Source organism: Chenopodium album, chromosome 18 (assembly GCF_948465745.1).
Source record: "Chenopodium album chromosome 18, dcCheAlbu1.1, whole genome shotgun sequence".
Lineage (NCBI taxonomy): Eukaryota > Viridiplantae > Streptophyta > Magnoliopsida > Caryophyllales > Amaranthaceae > Chenopodium > Chenopodium album.
Window position 1 is genome coordinate 8,455,783 of NC_137851.1, and position 13,614 is coordinate 8,469,396.

Below are 13,614 nucleotides of genomic sequence, written 5' to 3' on the forward strand. Positions count from 1 at the left end.
TGCAATTGTTGTGCAATTTTATGAATGAAACCTTATTTTTGTTCAATTTCTTGCGATTGTAGTGTGATTTTGCAAAAGAACACTTTAGAGAAGAACATACAAGATGAAACTGCAAAATCGGAGCAAAATGTAACTAAGGAGTAAGTAATTTTATCATTTTCTTGCGATGGCGATTGTAGTGCGATTTTATGTATGAAACCTAATTTTTGTTCATTTTTTTGTTATTGTAGAGTCACTTTCGAGAAGAATACTTCAGAGGTACTTCGGTGAAAAATTCTGACGACGAGTATGAACCCTAATTTTTGTTCAATTTCTTCACATTTTATTTATGAACCCTAATTTTTGTTCAATTTCTTGAGATTGTAGAAGATTTTACAGAAAATTAACAATGTAGTAAAAAATTAACAATTTATTAAACAAAACAGAGACGATGATGATCAACCTCTTCAGTCAAGAGTAGAAAAATTGAAAAAAAACCGCGAAAAGACTCCAATTGTAGATCCTGAACTATTAAAAGATATTGACAGGTCAATTGCTACAGATTTAAAAATGTCTCCATTACCAAGGTATATAATCATTTACAGAATATATTATGTTCATGTTTAATATGCTTTTTGTATTTGATAATATTTTGGTTTTGTCATTGTTTAATATGCTATTTGTATTTGATCATACACAAAGTTATTATGATTTGGTTATATTATTGTATATGATCATATTCGACACTCATAATGTTCATATATAGATATAGTTATGAACATATATTTATATTTGTTCATTTGAGTATTCATTGAGGCTTAAATAACAAATGTACATTTCATTGAAACATCATTGTATATGATCATAGTTGATACTCATAATGTTCATTTATAGATATAGTTATGATCATATGTTTATATTTGTTCATTTGAGTATTCATTGAGGCTTAAATAACAAATGTGCATTTCATTGAAGCATCATGCACATATATAAATGAACATTATGCATTCAAACTAATGTACTGTAATTAATTTATAATGTAGTGATGTGCCATTTAGAGTGATACACTTGCTTCAATTTAGAGATGGAAAATCTGAACCATTAACTCTAAAGAAGGATATAGAACAAAATGAATATGGTAGTAGTTATCAAAGATACACTTTAAACAAGTAAGTTTATATGTATAAAATAATGTTCATTTCATTTCATTTATGTGTATTTTTATTTAAAGTATTTTTTAATATTGATATCAGCAAGCAAAAAGAAGTTCAACCAGAAGGGCAAAACAATCCAGAAAAGAATACTCTTGGCCAAAAGTAAGATAATTTAAATGTTCATTTTGTATAAACTTTATATTCATTTGCAAAGCAATACAAAAAACAATACTCCTGGCCAAAAGTAAGATAAGTTAAATGTTCATTTTCTATAGACTTTATGTTCATTTTTTATTTATTTAATCAAAATTGTAAATTCAAACATATTTTTAATGAATTATCAGAAAACCCAAAGATGATGATCAACAGAAGCGTGCAAGGAAAAAAAAATAAATCAAAAATAACAACCTTAAAGGACAAGATGCAACAAATACATTTACACATAGAGAGAAACCCAAAGTATGTTCAAATTTGAATAAGTGAATTAATATAATCAAATAATGTAGATATTTCAAAATTATATATCAGTATCATACATTTACAGGAAGTACAAAGAATCGACAATCAGAATTATGAAAAATCTCAAAAGAATGAAAAAGGCAAGCAAGGAAATCAAGAGAGGTAAATGTTCAAATTTATTGAATATTTTTGTTTAATAATTATAAATATCAATTTTAACAATACTATTACTTTTGAAGGTGAAGCAAAACAGAAAGAAAAAGGGCCAGTAGAAGAGAAAACTGTGGAAATAGAGCAGAAAGGTAAAAATTTTTAAAATGTACATTTTTATTACATAAAATGTTCATATTGGATCTGCATAATATTGAATGTTCAATAAGATTAATTAATTTTTAACTGATTAAATTTTCATAGAAGGACAAGATGGAAAAAAAGGGCCTGAAAAAGAGAAAAGCCCTAAAGAGAAAACTGTGGAAGATGTCTTTCCAAAGACAAATAATCTGAAAGGTAAAAATTTTAAAATGTACATTTTTATTACATAAAATGTTCATATTGGATCTGCATAATATTGAATGTTCAATAAGATTAATAAATTTCAATTTTAACTGATTAAATTTTCATAGAAGGACAAGAGGGAAAAAAAGGGCCTGAAAAAGAGAAAAGCCCTAAAGAGAAAACTGTGGAAGATGTCTTTCCAAAGACAACAAATCTGAAAGGTAAATATTGAAAAATGTACATATTCATTACATAAAATGTTCATTTATATTGTATATATTAAACATTTGTCATCCTATTTACATAAATGTTTATTTAATGTTTTATATTTGATCATTTAATATGCAGCACAAATGGCATCTAATTATGTTGAAATTGAGGATGAAACTCATCTGCTAGATAAAGATTTGGATAAAGATTTCACAAAAATAAGTGAGGAAACAGCTGCCTCATCTCAAAAGAGTGAACAGTCAACCAAAATGAAATCAAGATACAAAATGGTTGCAAGGAAAAACAAAAATAAAAGCCCTGTTGTGCCAAGTGGTAGAGTTACAAGAAGCCAATGTAAAGGTAATACTTTTCTATTTAATAATAAATATTACATTTTTAACTTTATTAACATAAAATTTAAAAACAAAATAGATGTTCTGTTAGATGAATCTGAAAAGGGAGGCCAGAAGGAGGCTGTTGAGCCTCCCGAAGAAACCGTGAAAAAAGGTCAAAAAAGAAGAATGTCTACAAGGACTTCTCCTATTCAAAAGGAAGTTGATGCACCATCTGCAACACCTACTCCAATCAAAAAAATGGCAGGTGCTCCTGCTGAATATGTTGCAGCACCTCTTAAAAAAAATGTCAGGTGCTCCTGCTGAAAAAGTTGTACAAGAACAAGCCAAAAAGGGTAAATGTTCAATTTTAATATATAGAATGATCATATATAATGATGTATTATTAATGTTCAATTTCAATATATAGGTGGAAAAAAGAAAACTGTAGAAGAAGTGAAGAAAACTTCTAAGGTTGCTGGCAAAAGAAAGCAGGTATATAATGATATGTTATAAATGTTCAATTTCTATATATAGAATGATCATTTATAAAAACAATTTTGTTCATTTTATCATTTTGTTACTGTTCATTTTCAATACATTAAAAATCATATGGAGATGATTTTTATATAAATTTCAATTTTCAGTTGTCAGCCCTGCCAAGAAAAATGCTGGGAAGAGGAAAAAAATACAAGAAGTACCATCTGATGAACCATCTCAAGATCCTACTGATGAAAGTTCAACTGACAGTGGTGATGATAGTGAAGAGTCAATATATAAAGCTTAAGCAGAGCCTGCCAGTGAGGAAGATAATGAGTTAGAGGAGGAGAAGGAGAAGGAGGAGGAAATAAATCCAAAGAAGAAACAGGCAAAGAAGGGGAAGGCACAGAAGTTAGTGAAGGCAAAGGCTGAAAAGGGGGAGCAAAATTTGGTAGTGTATGATCAAGGAAAGAGCGAAGGTAGGGGAAAAAAGAAAATGAAAACTGAAATAGTTGAAGCAATGGAAACTAAGGAAGTTGAGGAAATACAGGAAGAGGAATTTGAGGAAGAGAAAGCATCAAAAAGAGGAGGACATGTCAAGTTCATGCAATGGATAGATAAAATGACAGCTGAGCAAAAACAACAAGTAGTTGTTGATATAGGGTTAGGATCACTTCTTGACATTAGTTTACCTCAACTTGATCAAAGGTTCTGTAATTGGATATTGGGAAGTTTTGAAGAGAGTAGCCAAACTTTTGAATTGCCAAAAGAATGAAAAAATAGAAATTGAGGTAGAGGATGTGAGGGTAGTTTATGGCTTGCCTACAGAGAAATTCCAATTGTTAAGGCAAAGTCTGATAAAGCTAGTGAGGAGTATGCAGAATTTCTGAAGAAATGGAGAAAGTCATGGGGAGGAAAAACTCCATCAGTGAGTCAGGTATGATCAGTTTTAAATGTTCATTTATAATACATTAAATGATCAACAATTATAAATATTTTGGTCATTTTGTTTACAGATTGTCAATGGATACATACATGACAAATTCATCAAAAACAGACCACCAAGTGAACATTTCATAACCAACTTTTTAGCAGTGGCTGTGAACTACATGATGAAATGCAGTGCAAACAATCAATGTCATTTCAAGTTTCTTTTTTCTATGATGGACAAAGAAAGAATAAGAAATTTGAATTGGTGTCAGTATGTATTTGACTCACTTATCAAAAGTCATGTTGATTGGAGAAAGCAGCAAGGCAAGGGGTTCTACAAAGGCCCTCTGCAATTTCTGATGGTAAATGCTTAGATACAAAATGTTCATTTATATTTTGATAAATGCTCATTTCTTTTATTGTTAATGTTCATTGTTTTATGTTTTCTTGTAGCTGTTTTATTTTGATAGGGTTCAGAGGTTAGACAAAAGGCCTCCAAGAACATTTCCTATTATATCTGCATGGAAAAGAGACATGGTTCTTCAAAGGATAAAGACTGAATTTGATTTGGGATTTGGGAGAGGAAAAATTCTACCAAGGTTTGCTGCAAAAGTTGAAGAAAGTCCTCAAGTTATAAAAATGATCAATTTCGTTAATATAAATGTTCATTTATATGATCTTAAATGTTCATCTGCATAATTCTGAATATTCATTCTTATAATCTAGGTTTTCATGGATGATTTTGTAACCCTGGTAAAGACAACTTGTTCAAACCTGTCAAAGCTTTCTACAAAATTGGTGAAGGCAAACGACATCTTTCCTGGAAATGACTTGGTAAAAAAAGTTGATGAAGTGTTAGGAAAGGTGGCAAGTAGGGAACCGTCAATTCTAAGCCAAGATGAAGAATTCTTTAGCAGTGATGATTTCCTGAATGCACTTGATCAAGCTGAGAAGGATCTGATGCAAGCATCTAAAAAGCAAACAACTGAGAAGCAAATGATTGAGAAGCAAATGACTGAGAAGCAAATTTCTGAGAAGCAAATGACCAAAAAGGGAAAGGAAAAAGAACAAGAATATGACATCAGAAAAGCTTTCAGCTTGGGGTTGACTCCACCTTCTCCAGCCATTGGTAAATTCTAACTCAAAGACACTATTCTGATTTTTATATGCAAAATTCTCAATTTGTGGTCTAAATTATTTTAATTTGTTAATTTTTAAAAACAGGAACGGGACCCAACACTTCAACACTTGGTAATATAATTGAACCATCAACAACTTCAACAAATGGTAAAATGTTCATTTATATAATAAATAATGTACATAAGTGAAAATAAATCTTCATTTCTAATTATTATGTGTAATACTATTAACTTTATGTATATCCATAATGATGATTTATAATACAGCTGAAGAAATGGATATGGGTAAAACTTCAGCAGCTTCAGAAGAAAATATTGAAGGATTGCCTAGAAATGGTAGAATGTTCGATTATAAAGAGTCAAATGTTCATTTACAAAGAAATAATATTCATATCTAATTTTATTTCTTCTTAGATGCAGGTTCTAGTTCAAAAGTTGATGATGAGACTAAGTCAGATATTGGTGGAAAAAGTGATGATCCAATCGAAGATGCAGAACAAGACAAGGAAGATGTTTTTGAAAAAACAAAGAATGATGAAAAAGTGGAGGGGTAAAAACTTGAAGACATGTCTTACTATTAGGGTTATGTAATTAGTAAGGATAAATTATCTAGATCGAACAATTTAACTTATGTAACTATTGTGTTGTGACTTCAAACTGGTGTTTCATAAACTATTGTATGTGTGTACAATATTTTGTTGAATATGTAATATGAATGTGTGGTTTATGTTATATAAATATCTTTCATTTTATGAATTGAAAACGCACATAACGTATTATATGTACTGACACTGTTTGACATTTCAATGAACCCAAGGAGACTGATACAACATCCTTAAAAGTCACAAAAAGGTACATACATAAAACTAATGTTCAAAATTATTAATGAACATTTTCAGATAACTGAATGTTCATTTTTTTTATTTAATATGTCCAAGAATGATGAAAAAAAAAAAGTCAATTGCAGAAAAGGATAAAAACACTGGAAAGCAAAAAGTTGAAAGGTACAATTTTATATTTTTTATGTACATATAAATGTCCATTTATATAAGAAATAATGTTCTTAATTTCACTACTTTATTTAATGTACAACAAGACCACAACGTGAAAAGCAAACAATTCCTCTTGCTTTCCGATCTCCTTACATGATCAAATACAAGGATCTATTCAAAGATGACAAAACCAAGAACCAAGTTGCAGTAGACTTTGCACTAGGTGGAAAAGATGAAAGGTATTTACTTTTACTAATTTTACTTAAGGTTAAATATAATCTTTGAAAATATATTCACCTTTATATTACTAAATGTTCATATTGCAGTGCACTTTTATATTATGATGGGTTGAATCACATCAATAGACAAGAAATGAAAACACTTGGAGATGATGTTGAAGTGACAAATTGTGTGATAGATGCATGGGCAAGGTTTCTTAATCATAAAAAGCCAAGAAACAAGATTTACTTCTCAACAATGCTTCATGTTAGTTTTACTTCTTTTTTAAAGTATAGGTGTTGTTTTATATGATTTATAATTGTTAAAAATTCATTAATTTTGAATATGTTTGTGTCTATTTCAACAGCACATTATGTGCACAAATAAAGTTTGTCAAGAAGGCTCATCCATGGAGAAAAGAATTGAATCCTTCATAGAAAGAATGAACAACGAGGTGAAGGGGAATAAAATTGATAGCATTGTTGGATACAAATAGGTATTGCCATGATAATCATATACAAATGTTCAATTATATTTAGTAAAATGTTCAATAATATTTTATTATTTATTCAGGTCTTCTTCCCAGTATCAACTTCTCAACATTTTTTTTCTGTTGTGCGTCAATCATATAGAAGACAAAATTCATATAATAGACAATAGAAAACTGCCACAACATGTCTCGGTCCAAGGAAAGTATGAAGAACAACCAAAATTGATGGTGAGATAATATGTTCATTTATACTTTGGTACATGATCAATTATGTGTTATTAAATGTTCATGACTTCATCACAAAACCAACAATTCAACAATTTTTTCTGTTGATTTTATCAGTTAAAAGGATTGGCAGAATACATGAAACACCTTGGATATGAAGATGCAAATAGAATTGAAGACTACACAGTTGTTTTGGAAAAGATGAAATGGCGTAGCAACGATGATCATACAAACTGTGGAGTTTACATTATGAAGCATATGGAAACCTTCACTTCTGATCCTAATGAGAGTTGGATTTGTGATTAAAAACCAAACAATGTAAGTATGATAAATGTTCAATAATATAAGATATAATGTTCAATTATAAAACAGTGTTTAAAAATTAAAATTTGATAATTCATTTTCTTCAACAGGTGAACCAAATTAGGAAGCTTAGGATCCAATACACAGCAGAATTGATGTTGTTTGAAGAAAATTTTGAATCAAGAATAAATAGAAGGAAAGCAAGAAAGTTTGCAAAGGAGTAGTATCATATGTTCATTTACAAATATGTATATGTTCATATATTATATATAGACTTATAGATATTTTTTTTTTCTTTTTAAGAAATAGACTTTTGAATTTTATTTGTTAAAAATTTATTGTTGATATTTCATTTTAATCTTTGAATGAAAAAATTTATAAGTTTTATAAAATGGATAATTGTTCTTTACTTTTGTTCATATACAAATGACTAAAAAATCATTTATAAATGTTGAATTTTAAAAACATATAAAATTCTAATCTAAAGTTTTAATTGTTCTTTACTTTTGTTCATATACAAATGACTATATAATCATTTATAATTGTTGAATTTTAAAAACATATAAAATTCTAATATAAAGTTCTAATTGATCTTTACTTTTGTTCATATACAAATGACTATATAATCATTTATAACTGTTGAATTTTAAAAAAATATAAAATTCTAATATAAAGTTCAACATTACAAAATATATAAAATAGAGTTAAATAGAACTATATGAAATAGACAGAAAATTTTTATGTCTTTAAAATAATAAACAGAAAATTCAACATTACAAAATAGTACTTAAACCACCATTACAAATAAGAAGTTAAATCCACATTTATAGAGATCTAATATACTAACCTATTTATCTTTATTAGCCAAACGTTTAGCTACAGTTGTATCAAAAAAGGCTAACAACCTATCAAACTTAGAAAAAAATTTTGCAGAACCTAATTGAATATTTCTTGATTGAACATTTGGAACACGAGCACCTTGATCATTTCTTTGAACTGTTGGAGGAATAACTTGAACATTTTGAACACGAGAACCTTGATCATTTGTTGAATGAACATTTCTTAAATTGGATTTGATCTTTTCTGGATTGAATTGTGAACAATTATGGGGGCAGTTTGAACAATCCTAGAAACCGTAGGTTGAACACCAGCAGGAGATTTTGTTGACACACTAGGTTGAACACAAGCACCTTGATAATTTCTTTGAACTGTGGGAGAAATTACTTGAACATTTTGAATACGAGAACCTTGATCATTTCTTTGAACTGTAGGAGGAATACCTTGAACATTTGTTGAATGAACATTTGTAGAATTGGATTTGAACATTTCTGGATTAAAGTTTGAACAATTCTGAGCTGCAGTTTGAACAATCCTAGGAACCGTAGGTTGAACACCAACAGAAGATTTTGTTGAAACACTAGTATGAGATTGAACAGCAGAAACACCTTCAACAACATTTAAATCTTTCGCCTATAAAAAAATTAAATTGATCATTATGTAAAGTATATATGATCAATTACAAACACTTATATAAACATATAAGGAAAAAAAAACCTTAGCAAGAGATGAAATATCAACATCAACAGATATGCTGGATTGAACAGTGCTTTCACCAGAAGCCTACAAAAAATAAATAAAACATTATATACATAATATATGCATAAAAATAAAATAAATTTATAATTAATAGCAAACAAACATACCTGATCAAAATCATTAGAAAAACTCTGATCCAATTCCTTAGAACTAGAAGGAATTTCTTCTAAAACAACTGAATTCAATCCAACCTATATTTTTAAACAATTAAAAATCATTAATATATAAAATATAAATAAACTTTTTTTTTTAACATTTAAATTTATCTGAGACTGTTTATTTCTCAAAATAATCAATTCAGTGGGATCACTGATAGAATTAGCATAGGTAACAGCACACCCATTCTCATCAAGTTCCTATATATATATATATATATGTTCATTTCAGAAAACACAAATGTTCAATACTGAAATATTAAATGATCATATACCTGTACAACTGCTTGCCCTATACCCCTTTTGTAAGGAGTGTACATTGACTTTTTCCTCTTCCAATTACCCTTTGCCTTGTTGCACTGTTTCTCCAAGGTACTCTTATGCCTTACATTCCTTTCACCTTTAGGCCTAGCTTTTGGAGGATTCTTGATCTCAAGATCAACAATTTCAACCTCTTCAACAGGTTCACTAAAATCAATTGAACCTGATATGCTCTCAACCTTTTCTTTTAAAAGATTGAAATAACATTCAACCTCTACCCTTGCATTCAAAGAATTCTGACAACTTGTTATCAACTTAACAAACTTTCGAAGTGTTTGTGACCTCCAAACACTAGTAGCCACAATATTTGTGCTCAAAGTAGGTTCTTCAATACCATGACTACACATAGCAGCCTTTGTCCATCGTTTCATTATATACTCTTGTGGAATATTACGCACACAATGCAAATGATAAACTCGAAGAGAATGAGAACAAAGTAAACCAGTCTCACTAAAGTACATGCATGTGCAACAAACTGCATGTGTTTCTTTATTGAAAACAACTTCATGCTTAATTATATCCTTCCCAGGTCTCCAAAGAAGATATGAATATTCTGGAAAACACAAACCATTATCAACATGATCATAAGCAGTCTCCTTAATGAACTCTTCTTCAAAAAGAACATAAGCTTGAATAGTGTACAATGATCTTGCATGAACTAATATACCAATATTAGCAAATGCTAGGTGCCTATTACCACTCAAAGTATTAAAATCTTTGCCACCTTCCTTACTTCTCCACTCAGAAATGACATCAAGAAAAACATGATAAAAATCACATTAACCTTGGGTGTTATTAAGACGTTTTGAAACTGACTTATTAGTAGTTTCACTACGTTGAGAGGGCAAAACACCACCAGACCAATACTTCTTAGAGTAAGCAGGACACCACATTTATTTTATTTTATACAAATCACATAACCAATCAACATTTTCACACTTGTATTTATCCAACATCCTGTACAACAGAAATGATCATATATTAATTGAAATTTGAACAAAATATAAATTAATATATGTACATTTATATAAAGAATAATGTTCATAAACAACATGGATACTAATAAATATTATGATATCATACAAAAAACATAAATTGTATGAACATATGTAAAACACTAAATGTTCATATACATATGACATAATAATCAAATATATCACATAATAAAAATCAAAAATAAATATTAAAATAATAATATACCTTTTCCAGAAATGTTCAAATTCAGGAGGAGTTTCACAGTACTTCAAAAGATATCCAAACAAATCTGTAAAGCCTTCCAAAGCTCTCAATGATCCAATGTGTTTCTTCGAATTTTGTTCAAGATGCCATACACATAAACGATGATGGCAGTTGAAGGAAAAATGTTTCTTATACCCGCTACAATCGCTTGTGCTTGATCTGTCATAATTGTAATAGGACTTTCCTTCCCATTGACTGTAGAAATGTATCAAACAACCAATCAAAAGACTCGGTGCGCTCATTAAGAATAAAACCCATACCAAACATGACATTATTACCATGATGGTTCATCCCAACAAATGGAGCACATATCATTCCATATTTGTTAGTTCTATAGGTTGTATCAAAAACCAACAAATCTCCAAAGTAATGGTAATCTACTCTCATCATTCTACCATCACGCCAAAAAAAGCTAACTAAAGCACCACTATCATCTTGCTCAAAATCATAGTAAAAATCTGCCTTATCCACATGTCTCTTCGCAAAATATTTAATCAATTGGTTACTATCACATCCTTCAATTTTGACAGCTTTTTCAGATGATAATGCATTGTACACATCAGGAGCAGTAAAAGAAAGATTAGGAGATCCACCAACCTCCTTCTTTAGAACCTTCAAAGAATCAGTAACTTTGACTCCGCTCAATTTCATTGTAGAAATGAAGAGAAGTGAATCTTTATTAACAGCCCTTTGAGACCTTATCAAATGCCTTTTTTCAGGAGGAATCATATCATGATTATGAACCATTTCACGTCTTGTACATGTATAAACACCTAAATGATCAATATGAAACTGCACAAAAGCTAAACAACCAGTTCGAATATCCAGCTTCTCATAAACCCTTTTATTCTTACAATTATCATCTTTGATTCCTTCATTACAACAAACAAATCTTTTCATCAAAAATGAATCATCTCTTCTTCTTTTACTCTTCCCAATTCGAATTCCAAAACCTTTCCTAAAAGCATATTCGTTATACGCATCAAAAGCTTCATTTATCCTTTAATTCAGACTTTGATGCTTCTTCATAAACAATATTATACTTTTTTTCCACTGCACAAAGTTAAAATATACAATTATAAATGAACATAAAGGGTTTCAGGAATGAACAATAATGAATAAATAAAATGTTCAAAAATAAAACAGCAAATGATCAATTTTAAAATTAATTAAACCAACGAAATAAAACCAACAAAATGTTCATAACAAAAACACACAATTCTAAAACACAGAGCAAAGAAATTAAACCACCGAAATGTTCATAACAGAGCATCACAATACAAACTTACAAAATATAATATAATCAAACTTACAAAATTTCAGCATAATATAATCACATTTGAAAGTTAAAACAAAAAAAATGAATCATAATATATGAATTAAGTTCAAATAAACAAAGCATTATAACATTACAAACTTACAAAATTATGAAAAATTACAAAATTATAATGTTAATTACTAACATTGTTGAGCAAACAGTTCAACCATACGAACAAATTATTCAAATAAACAGAGCATTATACAATTACAAACTTACAAAATTATCAAAAATTACAAAATTATGATGCTAATTACTCACATTGTTGAGCAAACGATTCAACCAAACGAACTCCAGAAGGAAACAACCGCTCGCAATCACGATCAAAATCATCGCAATCTCCCGATGAAGAATTTGCCATTGATGAACAATAACGATTATCAAATTCGAATGAATTAACCAAAAAAAAAATCAATTCAAAAATAGTGAAAATTGAGGTTGATCAATTACAAAAATGGAGGTTCATCAATTGAAGAGAGAAATATAGGGTTTAAATTAATATATATATATATATATATATATATATATATATATATATATATATATATATATATATATATATATATATATATATATATATATATATATATACGTAGCTTGAAAAGAAAGAAACAAAGAATTAAGGAAAAAAGGGGAAAAAAAAAGGAAACAATTGAAGAATGAAGAAGCTTACTGCGGGGTGTGGGTAGCACGCAAAACGCTGCGTTAGATGGGGTGTAGGTAACACTACCTACACTGCAGTGTAGGGTAAAATTTTCACCATTCTTTAGAGCTTCTCTGCTCAAATTAAGGGCCTGTTCTCATACGTTTATTTTCAATTCAGTTCAGTTCAGCTCAGTTCAGTTCAAATCAGTTCAGTACAGTTCTGCTCCTAATTTCCTTCTCTTATAAAATACTAGATGAATCCGTGCGATACACGGTTTGTTTGATTTTTTTAAAATAATTTTTTTTTGTATTAATGTGCTAAAATTTGTTATATATTTAGATAAAATTCCTAATATTAAAAGACAATATATAATTTAATTAATTTAAACTTAAAAATTTCATTCGCCGATTTTGCTTACGTGGCATTTGAATTATTTAATCCTAAAAGAAATTAATAATCTCTTATTTAATTGGCTGCCACTAAAAGTTATTATCCAACATGGCGCGCTAAAAAAATTAAATCCTACGTGGCTCTCTAAAAACTCGGGAAAAAACTCCCCTTTATATATATATTAGATTCAGTTCAGTTCAGTTCAGTTCAGCTCAGTTCAGTTCAGTTCATCTGAGTTCAGTCTATGAGAACAGGCCCTAATCTGCTCTGCTCTGCTCTATTTTCATATAATAATTAATATTCAATAATAAAAATTAATATTGTATTGATGATAATTATTTATTATTTTGAATAATTATAATAATTATTAATATTAAAAATAATTATTAATAATTAATATTTATTAATCATAATAATAATATTTATCAGTAATAATATTTAATAATTCAAACTATTAAGAATTAATATTTAATAATAGTATTAATTAATAATTTCTAAATTATAACAATTCTTTCAAAATAAATAAATAATAATCACAATTA